A 17,208-nucleotide genomic window follows, 5' to 3' on the forward strand; every position below is an offset into this window, starting at 1 on the left:
TTGGTTGATGAGAAGTTTGACATGAGCCAGCCATGGGCAGTGACAGCCCAGAACCCCCCTGTCCTGGGCTGCATCCCCACAGCGTGGGAGCAGGTGAGGGGGGGAGATTCTGCCCCTCTGCCACGCTCAGGTGAGACCCCAGCTTAGTGAGACTTCCCTGTGTCCAGCTCTGGGATTTCCAACAGCACAAGGACATGGAGCTGCTGGAGTGAGTCCAGAGGAGGCCATGGAGATGGGCCAAGGGCGGGAGCCCCTCTGCTCTGGAGCCAGGCTGGGAGAGCTGGGGGGGTTCACCTGGAGAAGGGGAGGCTCCAGGGAGACCTGAGAGCCCCTTCCAATGCCTAAAGGGGCTCCAGGAGAGCTGGAAAGGGACTTGGGACAAGGGAAGAGAGAAGACTATTTCAAAGTAGGGAAGATCCTGGTTTTTTTTTTCCTTCATCCTTATGTACTTGGAAACTCTCTCAAATAGTATGTGAATCTGTTTATTAAATTAATGTGAAATGGGTTTTATTTCTAAGCCACTTAATTAAATCTAGGGGGACATTCAAGTCTCTCAGACTGTGTGTCTGCTGCCACTTTGAAATGTGCCCAGGGAGAAGGTCTGAACGCTGCAGGGTCAGGCAGCAGTGGGGTCTGCTGGGTGGGGGGGGGGGGCAGATGAGTGGTGGGGTGTCATGGAAAAGGTGTCTTTACTTCAAAGAAAAAGTGGTGGTGAAAAAGTAAATGGTTTAAGAAAATGAAAGCTGTGCATATTGGGAACTTCCTACAGACACATTTTCTGCTTCAAACAGTGGTGTCCAGCATTGGCTTACCTTTGACTCAGATACTAAATGGAGGAACCAGAGGAAAAAGGAAGGTGGGAGAAGGTGTCAAAGGGATCCTTAGCATGGCAGGGGCTTGGAACTAGATGATTTTTAAGGTCCCTTCCAACCCAAACCATTCTGTGATGATTCTGTGATACATCACATTGTGTCTGTGGTGTTGCTCGTGGTTTTAAGAAATTCTTCAGAATAGCTGATTGAGAGCCTGCGTTTAAAATGGGTAGGGTTTCCATCCTTATGTAATTTGTGTTGCGTTTATGGGTCAAAAATCACAGTTCAGTGGAAAAAAAGACAGCTATGTTGTGCCAATTAGGAGTTGTCCTGCTGAAACACATGCCAGCTGCCCTCCTGGATTTTGTGCTCATAAGGTGTATTTGGAGGTCATCTCAGGAAAGCGAAGAAAAGGAAAGTGAGGACCAAGAACACAAGTTTAAGATGTCACCAACTTAACCAACATATTTTCAGCAATAAGGGAGGCAGAAAGAAGACATTGCATCTACTGGTAGGTGAATAATTCCTCTGATGGGTACGGACAGGTCCCTTGCTACATGTGAAGTAGTTCCTTATAACACTGAAAATCATAATTAGGGGGGAAAATGGAAGCATATTGAACATGTGAAGTGCAGCAGGTGTGACCATCAATCCTCTTTAATGTAAAGGAAGTTTGCCTTCAACAAAAAGGAGTATCTTTAACAGGACCTGCAGTAGTTGAAGTGTTTTTCCACCAGCAGGGCTAGCAAGAAGTTACTACAGGATACTGGCTGCAAATGGCATGATTGAGTTAACCCAAAACAGGTTTGTGCTGCCAGATCCATCCGAGTTTATGGATTAAAATTTTGATGAGGGAAGTCAAAACACACGAAGAATTCCGATATATTGTTTGCAGAGATGAGGTGATGATACCTTTGCCATAAGTTTACTTGTAATAATGCTTTTCTTACGTGACAGGATGGCAGTGCAAGGTGTGCTTGGTGAGCAGATCTCTTCTCCCTCAACGATTCCTGGATCTCTTTGTTGTTTTTGTCAAACCAGTCCTTGTTCTTCTTGAAGGAGAACACTAAGGATTCTTCAGAGCACTGCTGGATGCTGTTTTCAATATGGTACCAAATTGTTTCAGGAGAGGGATCTATACAATCTATGGAATGGTTTTCGAGCCTAGTTTGAAGATTTGCCTGGAATCTGTCTCTCACTGTGGCTGATTGGAGATTGTTAACTTGGAGTCTCCTCCTTGGGATACTGTCCCTTTTAGGTTTGAATGTGAGATTGAAGTTGAGTTTACAGTGCACAAGCCGATGGTCTGTTTGGCATTCTGCGCTGGGCATCACGCGGGTATGGTGGACATCGCAGACATCTCTCTGTCACACCAAGACATAGTCAATGAGGTGCCAATGCTTAGATCTGGGGTGCATCCAGGTTGTCTTCAGACTGTTTTTCTGCTGAAAGATAGTATTAGTGATGGTGAGCTGTTGCTCCACACAGAATTCTAGCAGAAGGCAACCATTATCGTTGCAGTTTCCAACACCATGCTTGCCTAATACTCCTTTCCAGGCTTCAAAGTTCTTTCCTACTCTGGCGTTGAAATCACCAAGGATAATGATCTTATCATCTGCAGGCACCTTTTGGGTAAGGCGGTGCAGGTCAGTGTAAAATTCATCTTTTTCAGCAGGGTCAGCTTGGAGAGTTGGGGCATATATACTAAAGAGGACAGTGTGTTGCTTGTTGTTTAGTGGAAGGCGTAGGGAGATAATGCGGTCAGAGTGACCTGTTGGCAGATTTTCGAGTTTAGGAACAATGGAGTTTTTGATCATGAAGCCGACTCCTGAGAGATACCTTTCGGTTCTGGGCTTACCTGACCAAAAGAGTGTGTAACCAGCACCATGTTCTCTGAGGCTGCCTCCTCGTGAAGGCGAACTTCACTGAGAGCAGCAATGTCCATGTTGAGACGTGACAGTTCATGGGCAATTAGGGCAGAACGATGGTCAAGACGTCCGCTATCCACAGTATCAAGATATCGTACTGATGGAAGGCTTCTCAACCCAAGGCGACTGAAGGCTCACACCAAGACCTTAAACCATCTTGTCCAGGAGCTGCTCTATGCTGATGATGCCGCCCTTGTTGCCCACACAGAAGCAGCTCTGCAGTGTTTAACATCCTGCTTTGCTGACGCTCTGAGCTCTTTGGGCTGGAAGTCAGCTTGAAGAAGACAGAAGTTCTCTATCAACCTGCACCTCAGGAAGTCCCCCATCATCCCCACATCACCATTGGCCAATCAGAGCTCAAATCAGTCCAGCAGTTTAATTACCCAGGCAGCCTCATCTCCTCGGATGGTGAGATTGATGGGGAGACAGACAACAGGTTAGCAAAGGCTTATAGTGCCTTCAGAAGGCTTTATAAAAGAGTTTGGCAAAATAAACATTTGAAGAAAAGCACCAAGATCAGTGTTCACAGAACCATAGTGTTGTCTACTCTCTTATATGGATCTGAATCATGGGTCCTCTACCGCCACCACCTGCGACTCCTGGAACGCTTCCATCAACGCTGCCTCCGAACAATCCTAAACATCCACTGGTCAGATGATGTGACCAATCCATCTGTTCTAGAACAAGCAGCAGTCACAAGTATTGAGGCCATGTTGCTGAGAACACAGCTGTGCTGGGCAGGGCACGTCTCCAGGATAAAGGACCACCCCCTCCCTAAGATCCTGCTTTATGGTGAACTTGCCACCGGCTGCTGCAAGAGAGGAGCCCCGAAGAGGAGATACAAGGACTCCCTGAAGCAACATCTCAGCCTTGACCACATTGATCATCATAACTGGTCTACTCTGGCCTCCAGTCAGGAGATCTGGAGACACCCCATCTACAACGCTGCTGATGCCTTTGAGAACGCAGCAGGATCACCCTTGAGGAGAAAAGACAACGCAGAAAGAATCGTGCTTTGCAGAATTTACCACCTAAGGAATCTTTCTGCTGTGCCTTTTGCAACCAGACGTGCCTCGAATTGGCCTCTAGCCACCAGCATGTTTGTAACAAACGTGGGGAGAGCCCTCCCCAAATCTTCGTTCACGAAGCCCGGCCATGATGACTTGTAATAATAATAATAATGAAAATTAGACTGACATGAGTGAGTGGACTAGTGATGCCACTTGAGGATACCAGAGTTCGTGTGGTTTTATTAAGCTCTGGATGACCGAGCTGCCTTCATGAGTTTTCCACTCAAGTACTTAACTGTTTCTCAACACAGCTAGGCAATTAGATCTTGCAAGAGTACTGTTTTTCATGCAATGATAAAATACTGCTTTCTTGTTTATCCTTCACTGCTCATCCCACTATTAATACTTTCTTTGGGGGTGTACGTTACATCCCTTCCAAGCTTGGTAATTGCATTGTCTGCAATGTCCGCCTGGTGAGGGCTGTCTGCTGATGAATAGCTGCATTCTCTGGGACTCCAACTCACTTCAGTTCAGCTGTGAAAAATTGGATTTTGGATGTTAATTATCCAAACAAATCAGCAATTGGTTTAAAGCATTGTTAAGGACAAAGCAAAGAATAAATAGCTTCTGCAAAATATGGCATTGTGAATGGTACTGATCCTATCTGCTGTAATTTGCCTGTCTCCCTTTGAAAGCATTATGCAGGAAGAGGAGCTCAGCCTTTGGAGATAATTACCCATAGTGAATATGAGTACTAGCCTGTTTCTTCCTTGATATTAAAAGACAAAAGAAAAATTCATCATGTTGTTCTGTAAAAATAAACAAACAAAAACAAGCTAATTAAAACTCAGCCTGAGTCCTGCAGTCCTCAAGAGTTTTACCAATTTCAGTGTCTCTGTTCATCATTTTGTGCTGCACAAGTGTTGGCAAGGTGGGAAATCAGTGATCAGACTGTGCTGAAGTTCAAAACTATGTGCTGGGACGAGTTTGGGAGTTGATTTATGTCAGACTGGGGCAACGTGTATGTATCAAATAAGTGTATAGATACATATGCACACGCAGAATTTAAACCACACTAACAGCAGCAATGAACCCAGCACACGGATTTGTTCTGGTGGTGACAAATGAGGTGAATGCTCATATAAAATGGGGTTTTGGTTTTATAACTAATGAGCATACCCAGACATGTTTTCTGATATAAACAACTTTAGCAGTTTGTTCATCTAAGAAATGCATGTAAATGGTTGTGTGACAGGTGCAAAATCATTAAACCAATTTTACCCTTACCCTTTATGGTTTAATAGCCAAAGATTAGGGCCTGAATTATTTATGAATAACTTTCTGCCAAGCCATCTTGTTTTGTTGTCTTGCCTAATCGGATCTGCTCCCTTATCCCTTGCCTGCAAAGTAAATCTGGTTTAGGAATAGTGAAGTGTTAATTCTTATTTGATTCTGGATGAGTGCTGCTTGTGGGAGTTTTATTTTTGCTTAATGGGACTTTGCTGTGTTAAGTTCTTTAAAAGAAATTTCCGTTTTTATTGGAAAGCTGAACATTTGAAAAATCCCTCAGAGTTATTTGCACCACCACCACCATCCCCCGCAATTTAAACCTCTGAGTCAAGTGAGAAAAGAGAATTAAATGCAGCTTCTGCAGTGCAAGATATAGAATCCATTTGTGCTCTTAGAGCCTGGACCTGTTCTCAGGTAGCCTGAAAGTGTTAATTGACTTGGGAGTAGTGAAGGAACCAGTACTGGCCTTTGATATGTTTCTATTGAAGTTGTGGGGGGAATAGGGGTGTTTAATTTTTTTTTCTCTTTTTTTTTTTTTTTCATTTGTCCTAAATTAAGGGACGCACTAAACCAAAATAAGAATTTTAACCTAGTAAGAATGCAGGAATGCAACTCTTTGCAATCAAAATGTGCCAGAACAGTAAGTCACCGTAGCTCAGCTCAGATCCTCAGTCGTTAAAATGCGAGCGCTCAACCTGCCCCAGTTTTGAGATAAAATGTGTCAGTTTGAGGTTTCTTCTTGTCTCTGATCACAAAGGCAGCGCTGGTAGGTCTGAGGAGGAGGCAGTCATTTGCTCAGCTGCAGTAACCGGGGGTGCCCAGTTAAGCACAATTCTTGGTGCTGCTAGCCATCCCTCCTGCCTGGAGTTGGCATCAGAGGGAGAAGCAAGACAGTTTTTTTTTCTTGGTGTTAGATGTTTACAGGCATTTTTTCCCATTGCTTGCTGACCTCTGGAATGCTTGTTGCTGATACCCATCTTATGGTGCAATGTCAGGTGGAATATGGATTCGCATCTAATGAAAATGCAATGAAAAAAATTATATTTAGTGCTCACTAGCTGGTGCCACCCTGGGGTGACTGCGGCTCTGAAAGGGTGCAAAGTGCCACCCATAGGCAAAATAAAGTACTAATTTCTGCAGCCATTTTGCAAGGGAAAATAAAGATCATCAAAGAAGGTTAAACAGGAGCAGAGTATTTCATGTTGTTGTTGGTTCTTACCTACTAATGCTCCTGTGTGAGTCAGAGCTTGGCCCTTCCCTTTCCTCAGTTCAATATCCTGTTATAACTCACAGTTATTAACTTTTTGTACTGTTTCCAAGCATCATCTGCTTGTTCTAGAGAGTTCCCTACTTACTGGTCTCCTTCTTTCATTGAACAAGTAAAAATTAGACATAGAGGAAAAAATTCAAGCTAGAATAAATTTCTAGATCCCTCACTCCCTGTTTTTCCTGCCACACTCAGACCCCAGGGAGGCCCAGCCCTGTCCTTGTGGATCTGTGCTTCCCTCCCAGGACAGCCCAGGCTCTTTGTGTTGCAGAATGAGTGAGCCAAGGCAGAAATTAGTGTCCTGACTGTGTCCTCGGTGCTGGCTGGAGCCCCTTGGCCGAGGGGATGGGGTGCAGTGTGTTTGGGGTGTGTTTGGGATCTCTCAGAAAGGCTGGTTCAAGTTCTGCTTGCGCGGCTTTGCTGTGTCCTCTGGGGCTGTGATTCCGGAGGGCAGGGCTTTCTAGGGTTTTATCTGTCTCTAAAATGTCATGGTGTGATCTAAGTAATAATGGGTTTGCAGTGTGGTGTGTGTCCCTGGGGAGAGCAGCAGCTCCTGCCCCACTGTGCCTGGTCCCTGATGCCCAGATGGTGGTGTCTCTTAATAGATTCGTTTGCATTCTCTTTGAACACCAAAACTGCTTGATTTCACAACCTTTGCCACTTCAGACGCAGTCATTATGAACCCTACAATCTGCCTTTCAGGTGATTTTTGTTTGGTTAGTTGGTTTTTCTTGTCGTTGTTTAAAAATTTATTTTTTTTCAAATGCCACAACCCAGCAATTTAATTTAACGTTATCATCTGTATTTCCAGCAGATCTCTGAGTGGGTTGGAATTTTATGTTGCTTTCCCATAACTTGGCAGGGAAAGAGTAAAACTTTCACAGGTGGCGAGGCCAAACACAGACCAAAAGTATCAGCATAATTAACCCCTGATACAGTTGTTAAATGTAATTACAGTTTAAATTCTATGTACACAAAAAGGCAATGTGCCATGCAGCAGGTTTATGTTGAGAAAGGCATAGAGCACAAGATGCCCAGCTAAAGACTACTACATTCCATTAAGTAACTACTACTTCCATTAATCTTCCACAAGGAGTTGCATTTGATACAAAGAATGTGTGACTGGCTTAGGGTAACAAACATTGCATGTCAATCTTCAGTTCTTTTTGCATTGACAAGTTTAATTTGGTGACTACCCAGTACATGTTTTAGTAATCTTGCAGTTCTGTACACGTCATTTAAAAACATCTGAGAATCCCAAACTGGCTGCTCTGTGAGGAGGAAGAGGGATCTCTTCAGTTAAAGAATGTTTTTTGTAGATACTGGGTTGGGAAAATAGGGCTGTAGGAGTTGCACTCACATATCTGGGCAGGCAGAGAAGAGGAAATACTCTGTGAAGAAGAAATAATCTGTGACCAGAAACCTGGACAGATTAGCTTGAATTTTCCATTTGTTTCTAGTTTTATTCTGGTGGTTTTGTCACAAGGCCAGGTTGGGTGGGGCTTGGGGCAGCCTGGTCTGGTGGAAGGTGACCCTGCCCATGGCAGGGGGTTGGAACGAGATAGTCTTCATGGTCCCTTCCAACTCAAGCCATCCTGTGATTCTGTAACTGTGCATCTTGCAGTGAACAAAACACAGGATTCTTCCTGACCATTAGAACAAACGAGCTTTTCAGTTAAAAACCACCGCTAAACAATTATTTTGCTCGACAAGTGTGGTTTTTCCTCTGCCACCATCCGTCATAAAACCTGACCAGAGCATTCTGAGAGCACAGCTTCAGCCAAGGAGAGCTGGAGATCAGGGCTGGTCCCTCTGAGTGCGTCTCTGTGGGTTGTGTGCAGGAAGGCCGAGGATTGAGGCGGGATGGTCCCACAGCACGTGGTGGCCCCGTTGCAGTGAGTGGTGGGAGGCACAGCTGGGCTGTGGGCACTGGGCCGTGTGCTTGGCTTAACCTAGAAACTGCCAGCAGCTTCAGCCTCCCTGTTTGGGTTTTCTGAGGAGAGCCATCACTCCCGAGCGGGGCAGGTGAGGAGACATTGCTGGGTGCAGGCTTTGCATATATTTATGAATGCCAGATTTGGATATGGGGGGATGACACCTCGGCTTTCAGCATCTCCTGAGTAGCCTTTGTTTGTCTATGAGCAGGATTAACGTGGTTTAAGGTGCCTTTGGAGCAGTAACTTCGTGTGGTGACAGTCGCCGTGTGTTTTGAGGGGTTGCTCATCACGTGCAGAAGGCAACCTCAGTGCCATGGGTGGGGACTGTGTGGCCAGGTGGTGTCACAATGGAAGGCCACCGATGAGTTGGTGTCCACTGATCACTCACAGAGTGGAGGACGGTGGGCTGGAGCATCAAGGCATGATCAGACTTCACTGCAATTCAGGTGTGCACGTGCTTGGGGTGTTTTTGTTTGTTTCTTTTCTTTTTTGAGAGGGCTCGTGGTATCTGCTGACACTGAGCAGTGTGCTGCCAAGGAAGCACCAAGTATCCTAGGGAATCTGGAGATGTACTAGTGCTCCTATTTTATTGTTTATTGAATGATGCTAACTCAGGTTCTCACTTTACCTGTAAAAGGCTCTGAAAAGGTGTCTTGTTCATCTCCTTGTGACCTGACCTTGGCAGCAGTTAAAGCTCACTGAAGCCAATATATCTGAAAAAACTCAAACCAAACAAAAATTATTTATCCACAACCCGTGATTGATTGGATTGCGATGATATAACTAAAATATGCTTTCATTGCATATGGTGATTTTGATACTCTCATGATTGTAAGCTCTTATGATTGTAAGAGGTCAGAATTCTAAATTCATTACAAGAGTCATTTATTATCTGAAATAATCTTGTAATGATATCTTCTTTTATTTTTTTTTCTACAGTGAAAATTCTTTGCATTTTTCTTAATAGTGTGTAAATTTCTGTAATGGCTTTTTTTATTTAATCCCTCCAGTCATCCTTTCTCAATAATGCAGCTTTACCAGCAGGCATGCATTGTATGCACTGAGATTTCTCCATCAATAAAAGAATAATATGGACTAATGATTCAGAAATTTCATGGAAACCAGTAATTATTGAGACAGTGACTGTCATATGTGCTGTTTTATGCAATAACGTTTTAAACACAAATATTCAGACATCTCCTGTGCAAGTAACATGGTTTATAATTATTCCTCTTAGCTATACATTTATATTTGAAAGTGCTAGTTGCCAGTTGCATTTCATGTAATGATAGACCCAATTCTCTCTTAGTTTACTTCAGAATTGAAAGCTGTCACCTAAGGGAGGGAAAATGTTTATTTTCACAGCATCAATCTGAATGCATATTTGGGGTTAATGGTTTGATTCTGAAAAGGTTACCTGTTTTATGTTCAGCTTGAGCTTCCAATTCCTTAAAAAATTCTTTAAAATCATTGCTGGCAGAGCAATGCAGTTATGAAGTGTGATATGTTTTTTCTTCAGAATGAAGATTGAGCAGTCAGTCACAAGGACTGTGTTGTGATTTATAACTGTTGTCCCAAATAATAACCTGAGTGCTTGCAAAACGTCCTTGTTTTCACATCTAGTGATGATGGATTGGATGAAAGTACAATTACAGATAACAGGAGAGATGAAACGGCTGCTACAGATACAAGGAATTAACTGAAGTTTTGTTGGAAAACTAATATTAGTTCCTTTTACTGCAGCTTTCCTTTGTACTCCATGTTGCAGGCATTTGAGCTGGTGTTACTTTCTTTGGAGCTTGCCAGACTGAAATAAATATAAAGGATGCTTTATCCTATTCTTTGTCCGCTCTGGGGTCTGAAATAGTGGAGCCAGTTCAGTGCTTTTCTGTCTCTTCCACTTCATTTATCTGCGTGTTGTTCTCCTGGACACCTTTAACCTTTTCCAGGTTCTTTTTCTTGCTCTCACTCTGGACCTTGGAGACTGTGGATCCTAGAGTGAGGAAGCATTGATTTAGGCTAAGGAGATGCTCGTGCAAGGGAAATAATGCTTTGCTCTCAGCTGCTCCATCTGCAAAGCACAGACCGTGCTTGTGTGCCCCCTCAGAGTTGGAAGTGATGTGGAGTTTGACCTCAGGAGCAGCTGTGGGATAACCTGGGTGTGTGGGCCTCTGGTGGAGCAGGTGCAGAGACTGGGGCTGCAGACATGGGGTAAAGGCTGTGTTCTATAGTCAGCTGAGAAGCCACTACAGTGGCCTGTGGACCTTTGGTCCTCATCATACGCTGCTTAAAGTCTCCAAAAAGTACCCACTCGCCATGGCTGGACCCCTCCACAGCTTCCCTTGCACTGACTTTGCAGTCGCTCTGTGGGATTGCTTTGTTGGGTATTTCCAACGTGAGGAAGGCATCAGGAAGTGGCACAGGACTAGGGATGCTTTTGCTTTCAGCCTCTCAGTGCTGTCCAGGCTCTTAAAGGTTTCTCCAAGCTGTGACTGCTGCCGTGGCCCCACGTGGCACCCGATCATCCAGTCTATGCAGCCGAGGGACCACAGCAACCTCTCTGCAGTTCTTGCCCATGTTCGGCCTCATCAGTCAGAAATAAAGTGTTTTTTCTGCTTCCTTTGCTCAAAAAAAGGGGGTTCTTACTGCTGAGAACCTTATTTATTGAGAATTTACATTGTTCTTTTGTTACATTTGTATTAAATGGGGGGGGATTATTATAGATGTCATGTAGTAATATGTTTGTCCATGCTTGGAGCTGGTCAAACCAGGTTCTGAGCAGCCTGATCTGCTCTGCTTTGAACAGAGGGATTGGACTGGGTGATCTTCCCAAGCCCCTTCCAACCTCAAAGACTCTGTGGCTTGGTCCTTTTCTGTAAAAGCCTTAAACTTCAAGTAGGGAGTTACCCAGCCACACTAAGAGCTGAAATATGTTTTCTTTTAGTGATTATTGTGAAATTGCTCTGGATTTTTAAATGTGCAGCTCTGCTGTCAAAACAGTATAAAAATACCCGCTGTGCTTTTCAATAATGAAGTTGAATTTTCTTGACTTCTGCAGTGTGGAGTGACAGCATGTTGTGGTCACACAGAAAAGATAGTCCTGCCCTGCAGAGTTCACTTCTGTAGCAAAGAACCTGAGCTAGGTTTACATACTTTTATTTAGTACCTAAATAAAGGCTTTTAAATGAGTAGAGGGTAATTATTGGTTTCCTAAAACTAATAAAACAATTCAAGATTATAAGAGAAAGCCAGTTGTTGGGACACTGTTGGATATGCATTATATTGCCATTAAATCTTAAGTGGAGGATAATTTTTACTCTCCTTGCTGGTTAAATGAGATTTTTCACGTTGCAGTGTGTGCCATTAAGAAGATGCACAAGCACATCAACTGAGCAGTGAGAGATCCTTGCATGCTGCTTTTGTCATTAGCAAAAACAATTTAATAAGCTTCTAGTAAAAGGAGAAGTGAAGCATGTGAAGCATTTTTTATGACATGGTTTTGAATGAAAGATGGAATCTCAGTCATAGGACTAGATTGGACTGTTTCTCACCTCTTTAGCTGTTAAATCACTGGCAGGAGGGCAGTATAATTCTTTTCCCTCTTTTTCTTCCCTGTCCCTTCCCAATTCTGTGAATTGGAGATCTGCCATCTTTCTCTTTGTTCTTGGGAGAGATTCCCAAGAGTAAATCATCAAGCTGCAGGTAACCTGAAAGGAACAAATTGAAATGGCCTTGGCTGTGATTATTTGTTTGTGATATAAATCTCTTTGAGTTTTTACAGTAATGGATTGTTCTGTGTTGCAATTTCTGTGTTAAAGCAGTACAGATGTGAAGTCCCAGCTGTGTTATTAGCCTGAAATATGTTCTTTGCTTTGCATAATCAGTGTAAATATAAATTAGGATTCTTTCATCATAATGGAAAACCTGTTACTTGTCAAGGGAAAAGGGAAAAAGCAGGCTCTCTGCATCATCAGAGGAAATTCTCAGGAATGCTGAATAAGGATTCTGCCTGCATCCCTTCATGGGGGTCCAGCGTGTGCATCTTAGAGGAGAGGCCGTGTTGCAGACGTCTGGCATCACTGAGGGCTCTGGGTTTGTCAGATAGACAAAATAATAGCTTGAACTTAGGAAACCCACGGTGAGAATGCATTTACAGTTGCAGCTACACACTGTACCTCATGCTCAGTGGCCTTTTGGCTGATCCCTGGGGACACTGCATAGGAATCAGACCGTTTTGTACGGGGTGTTCCCTTCTGGGACACCATGATTACCCTGGCTGAGCATCCCTGTGTTGTGCAGGAGGCAGCCAGGCTAAACCTGGAGACCAGCTAAACTGAGTTAATAACCAGAAAAAATGAGATGAGAAGCCAGTTTGGATGGGGAAGAGGCAGGGGGAGGGAAAGGTAAGTTGAAACGCTGGTGCTGTGCTCAAGGACCCCACAGTGATGGTGTGCAGGGCTCAGCCTGTGAGTCAGAGAAATGCCCCTGCTTGTGATCACCTGGCTAGAACAAGAAGTGTGAGGGTAAAATTACGATGAGAAATGCTTGGCTGTAAATGAGATTTCCCCAGACAGTGTTCTGGTCTGTGTCGTGTGCTTACCTTAATTTTTTGTCTGGGCATGTTATCTGGCCAATACTCAATCCTGAAATCAGGAATAAATTAGGGAGAAGGGGCCATTACCTTCCATCTTCAATTAGAATTTTTGCAAAAGAGAAACACGAAGCAAAACAAGGTCTTACGAATTAATGAATTCCGGGTTTCATGTTAATTGTAATGAAATATGGGAATGAAAATCCAGTTCTCCTTTTCTCTTCTAAATTAGGCACCTGCAACAGCTTGAGCTGGACTTTGACATCTGGACCTTGACTGCTTCAGAAACTAAGTCTTGAAATCTGGCGCTGAAGTTAAACAAGTTCCTTTGCATTTCAGAACACAAAAGTAGGGCAAGACTTGTCTGCACTAAAGAGATGAGTCTGGCTGCTCATCTCTTCTTGCCTTCCTTTCTCTTGCAGAGGAGCAGTGTGTGACAGCCCCGTCTGATGGCTGAATCTCCTGATGTGCACTGTGAGCAGCATTCTGGCAGGGCTTTTGTCACCTGCAGTGTCAGACTGGCTGACATCTGCCCCAGGCTCCTTCTCCTTTACTTTGTGACTCTTTATGCCCCAATCTTTATATGTCATTTAACCTGCTTTCCTTACGAGATGGAAGAATCTCAGGGGGGTTTTCTATTCTACCTTTGATCTTGGTGTCACAGAAAGTTACTGTGCTGATTGTTTTAGCCTGGAGTAATTAAATTATGTCATTTGTGGGGGGGAGAGTCAGCTAAATGCTTCCTCCCAAAGAATGAGCTTTTCAAAGCCTGTCCATTATACTTTGTTAAATCACAGAAGTTTGTAACTGCCTGCCAGGTACGGGGAGTTGCTGTTCAGTATCCCCCAACTCTCTGTGCCTTTATGAAGAGCGTGCTGAGTGTAAATATTGAGAAAACTATAGCTAAATTCAGGAATTTACTTATCACTAAACAATCTACAACACTAGGCTGAGAGAGAATGTTTTTTCAGATTGGAAGTCTATTTTCTGTGTCCCTTGCATGAATGTCACTAGAGACTTGAAATTGTATTGCCAGAGTTTACGACCAGATCTATGAGTTATGTCCAGATTCTGAGATGTGACAGAAATGCTATTGCAAAGGTTACTGCTGGGCACCTGTGTCCAACTCAGCTGAGAGAGGAAACCTACGGCCAGACTGATACAAATGCAAGCAAAATTAAAAGAATAACTTTGGTACAAGTTTGGCAGAGAACAAGCATGAAAGAGCTTGAGAGTTGCCACTCAGGTGGGTGTCAGTCTCTTCTCCCAGGTAGCAGGTGACAGGATGAGAGGAAACAGCCTCTCTTAGTGCCAGGGGAGGTTTAGTTTGGGTATTAGGGAAAATTTCTTCATTGAAAGGGTGGTTGTGGAAGTTTGGACTTGGCTCCCTGCCAAGTGCTCAAGACCACAGCAAAAGGCTTCCCCCCCCCCCTTATTATGAACACCAGAGAAGGAAAGGGAGGGGGAAAAAAAACTACCAAAAAAACCCAAAATAACAGAACCAAAGCAGTATATATATTTACACTTATATACAGTTACAAAAACTATATACATATAAGAAAGAGAATCCCAACACCCCCCAAAAAACCCTAGAAAAAAACAGATATATGCGGCCAGTAAAGCACTAGCAAAACAAAATCTTAATATTCTCCTTAAGAAAGTAGAGTCCACACCACCGGATCTCTCCTCTCAAATGGGGAAGAAGCAACAGCCTCTCAAAAAACTCACAGGCCTGCACTCCCACGCGAGAAACCCATCTGCAGAGAGGTTGCTTTGCTTTCTCCAACTCTACCAGAAGAGATCTACCTTCCGACTTCCTCCCCCCTTCTATTTATATTTCTGCTTACGTACAGAATAGAATGGAATTTTGGGATATGGGTACTTCCTTAGTTTCGACGTGGTTGCCAGGAAGAGGCCTAAACCAAACCACTACAGTGGTCAGGCCAAGGCACAGGCTACCCAGGGCAGTGGTGGAATCACCATCCCTGGAAGTGTTCAAAAAAAATGTGACACTTTGGGGCATTGTTTAGTGGTGAACGTGGGGGGGTGGGGGGCGTTGACAGTTCAACTTCTTGGTCTTAGAGGTCTTTTCCACAACCATTCTGTGATTCTGTGCTAACTTGGAGAAGCACACAATTTAACCTTGTATTGGTCAGGTCATTGTGTAGGTCGTCACACTCAGAGAGTAGCACTGCAGATACAGAGCTAGAAATTATTGTATTTGCGTTAAACCACATGAGAGAACATATATGACTTCTTAAAAAAATAGCCCAACCCCCAAAAATCCATCAGTCCTCATCTGTGCTCCAGCAGAGTTTAAATTATAATCGCTTAGAAATTTATTAACCAAGAGGTTAAGTGGAGTTTTCCACCCTCAGGACTTGCATCCATCTAGTGCTGGATAACAGTGGTGTACAGCAAGGAGCTGCTTCCCCAGCAAGGAGCTAGTCCCTCCTTCTCTGCAGGAGGTGGTGAGGTTGGGCATGTCCCTGATGCCAGCCTGGATGAGCTGAGTGCCTTCCTACAGAGAGGTTTGGGTACAGCCCTGTCATTTGGGGCTGACTCCTGTGACCGAAGGCAGGCTGGGGCTGTGCAGGGCTGCCATGTCCTCAGCGTCCCTCTGGATGTTAACAGAGGGCTCAGTTTGGGTTAAAAACGTAAGAGCTTTCTTTTTTTAACTGTTACCAGTAACCTCAGGAGCCAAAGGTAAGTGCTTGCTAACTGCAGTACCGCATTCTGTTTCGTACAAGAAAAGAAAATATTTTTGTTTCGGGGCTGTATTGTGCCCATTTTTAGTCCTGGGGGAGAGTGTATTCTGTGGTGCTTTGGTTTGTTTCTCATTTGCCTTTTAAGTGACTTTTTATTCTGTTCTCAGTGTGTTTTTTCTGGTCGTTGCTTCCAAGGCTCCTTGGAATCGCCAGGGTTGGGAGCTGGTCATTTCCCCATTCGGCTGCTGTGTTTTTCCCCTTGCCTCATTTATGGCAAGAATTGGTTGGCAGCCTGCTACAAAATAACAATAAAATAATAAACGTCACTTTACTTTTTTACTAGGGAAAGATGACCTTCCATACAGTTAATGATAGATTCTGCCTTTTTGTCCTGGAAGGGTGTTTAAATTTTCAAGTTGAGTTGATCCTGTATTACATCCCAGCAGGTGTTATCACTGCCACTCTAGTGGGAATGTGGGATATTTGAGTGACCTGGTGAGGGTCCTTGCTTTGTACTTCCTGTGGGTGATGTGGTGGCCAGTTGTATTCAGAGCAACATAAAAAGCCTAAAACTAGGTGAACACACTAGAAGTGACTGCCTGCTTGGGTTTTTGTTTGGTTTTTTTCATCTTGCCCCAGTGTGGGGTTGCGTGTAATGACTTTCTAGCAGCAGGATTTCTGAGACATGCTCGTGGTTTTGCATTTTCTTTACCTTGTTGTGGTATAAGTATGAAGATCTCAGCAGAATTTGTTTTACACACCTATGTTGAGTAGTGCTGTAATGCAGAATTAGATGTTGAAGCTCCTCATTTTGGTCACTCAGAAATCTTTTCCTGACTGTGAGGAAAGGGCTGGTGTAGGTCTGGTGAAAAGCTAATTCTTTAAATGAAAGTATATGAAATTAAAAGAGTCATTAAAATTCTGTAATGGTTTCTCTAAAGCAGTTGTGGAGCAATCCCTGGCTGTGGGATCAAGCGTGAAATGTCCCAGAGGCAGAGGAGTGTAGGAGTGGCATTGCACCTGGATTAGGTGCTGTTCTGGACGGGGCAATAAAAACTAGGTTGTAATGACAGACAGACTGCACTGAAATGAGTGTGTAAAGCAGTTTTTTACTGATTGTATGAAAAAAACTATTCAAGAAGAACAGAAGTCAGAGCTTAAAACTCCTTTGCCTGTTGTGACTCAAATGATGAGTGATGTAAGGTGTGTGCCAGTGGTGGTGAAGCACAGCCTGGATTTGGATTAGCTTGCAGGACTATGCTTTAGGAGAATCTGATGAGGATAAAGGTGGGAAATCTTGATGCAGGTTTATGGAAGATACTGTGACAGTGATGTTCTGTAGTGACCCTCGAGATGTTATAGAAACATCTGCTAAAGGAAGGATCCTCACCTAAGGCATTTAAAATTAGTCAGAACAGGATAAAAGTACGCCAAATACCAAATCCCAGCATTGTGTTTTTCCCGTAAGAACCTGAAGCAGCAGCCCCTTTGTGGCTCCTGGGAATGCAGCCTGCCCTGAAATGCAGCGTTCATTCGAAGTTTTACGTTTTGCTTCTTCCTTCATCATTTCCCGGGCAGGATTCTGATGGGACAGCAGGAGAGGGGAAGAAGGAGCATCAAATACTTTCAAGACTTTTGATGGAAATCTTTTAACCACTCCATCCC

General features: G+C 43.8%; 1 protein-coding gene across 6 annotated transcripts in view; it reads left to right on the top strand.

Moving 5' to 3' along the window:
• Nucleotides 1-17,208, top strand: part of FGD3 (FYVE, RhoGEF and PH domain containing 3) — a 107,603-nt gene that overhangs the window by 34,920 nt on the left and 55,475 nt on the right. Inside the window, exon 1 of one of the 6 annotated variants that reach the window (XM_017830939.1) lies at nucleotides 15,241-15,541. The exons of the other annotated variants lie outside the window; for them this stretch is intronic. The gene's annotated coding sequence lies outside the window, so the exon portion shown is untranslated. Of the gene's footprint in view, nucleotides 1-15,240; nucleotides 15,542-17,208 lie in introns of those variants that run through there. 6 annotated transcript variants of the gene reach the window in all.

This window comes from Lepidothrix coronata, unplaced genomic scaffold (genome assembly GCF_001604755.1).
Source record: "Lepidothrix coronata isolate B3197 unplaced genomic scaffold, Lepidothrix_coronata-1.0 Scaffold186, whole genome shotgun sequence".
Taxonomy (NCBI): domain Eukaryota; kingdom Metazoa; phylum Chordata; class Aves; order Passeriformes; family Pipridae; genus Lepidothrix; species Lepidothrix coronata.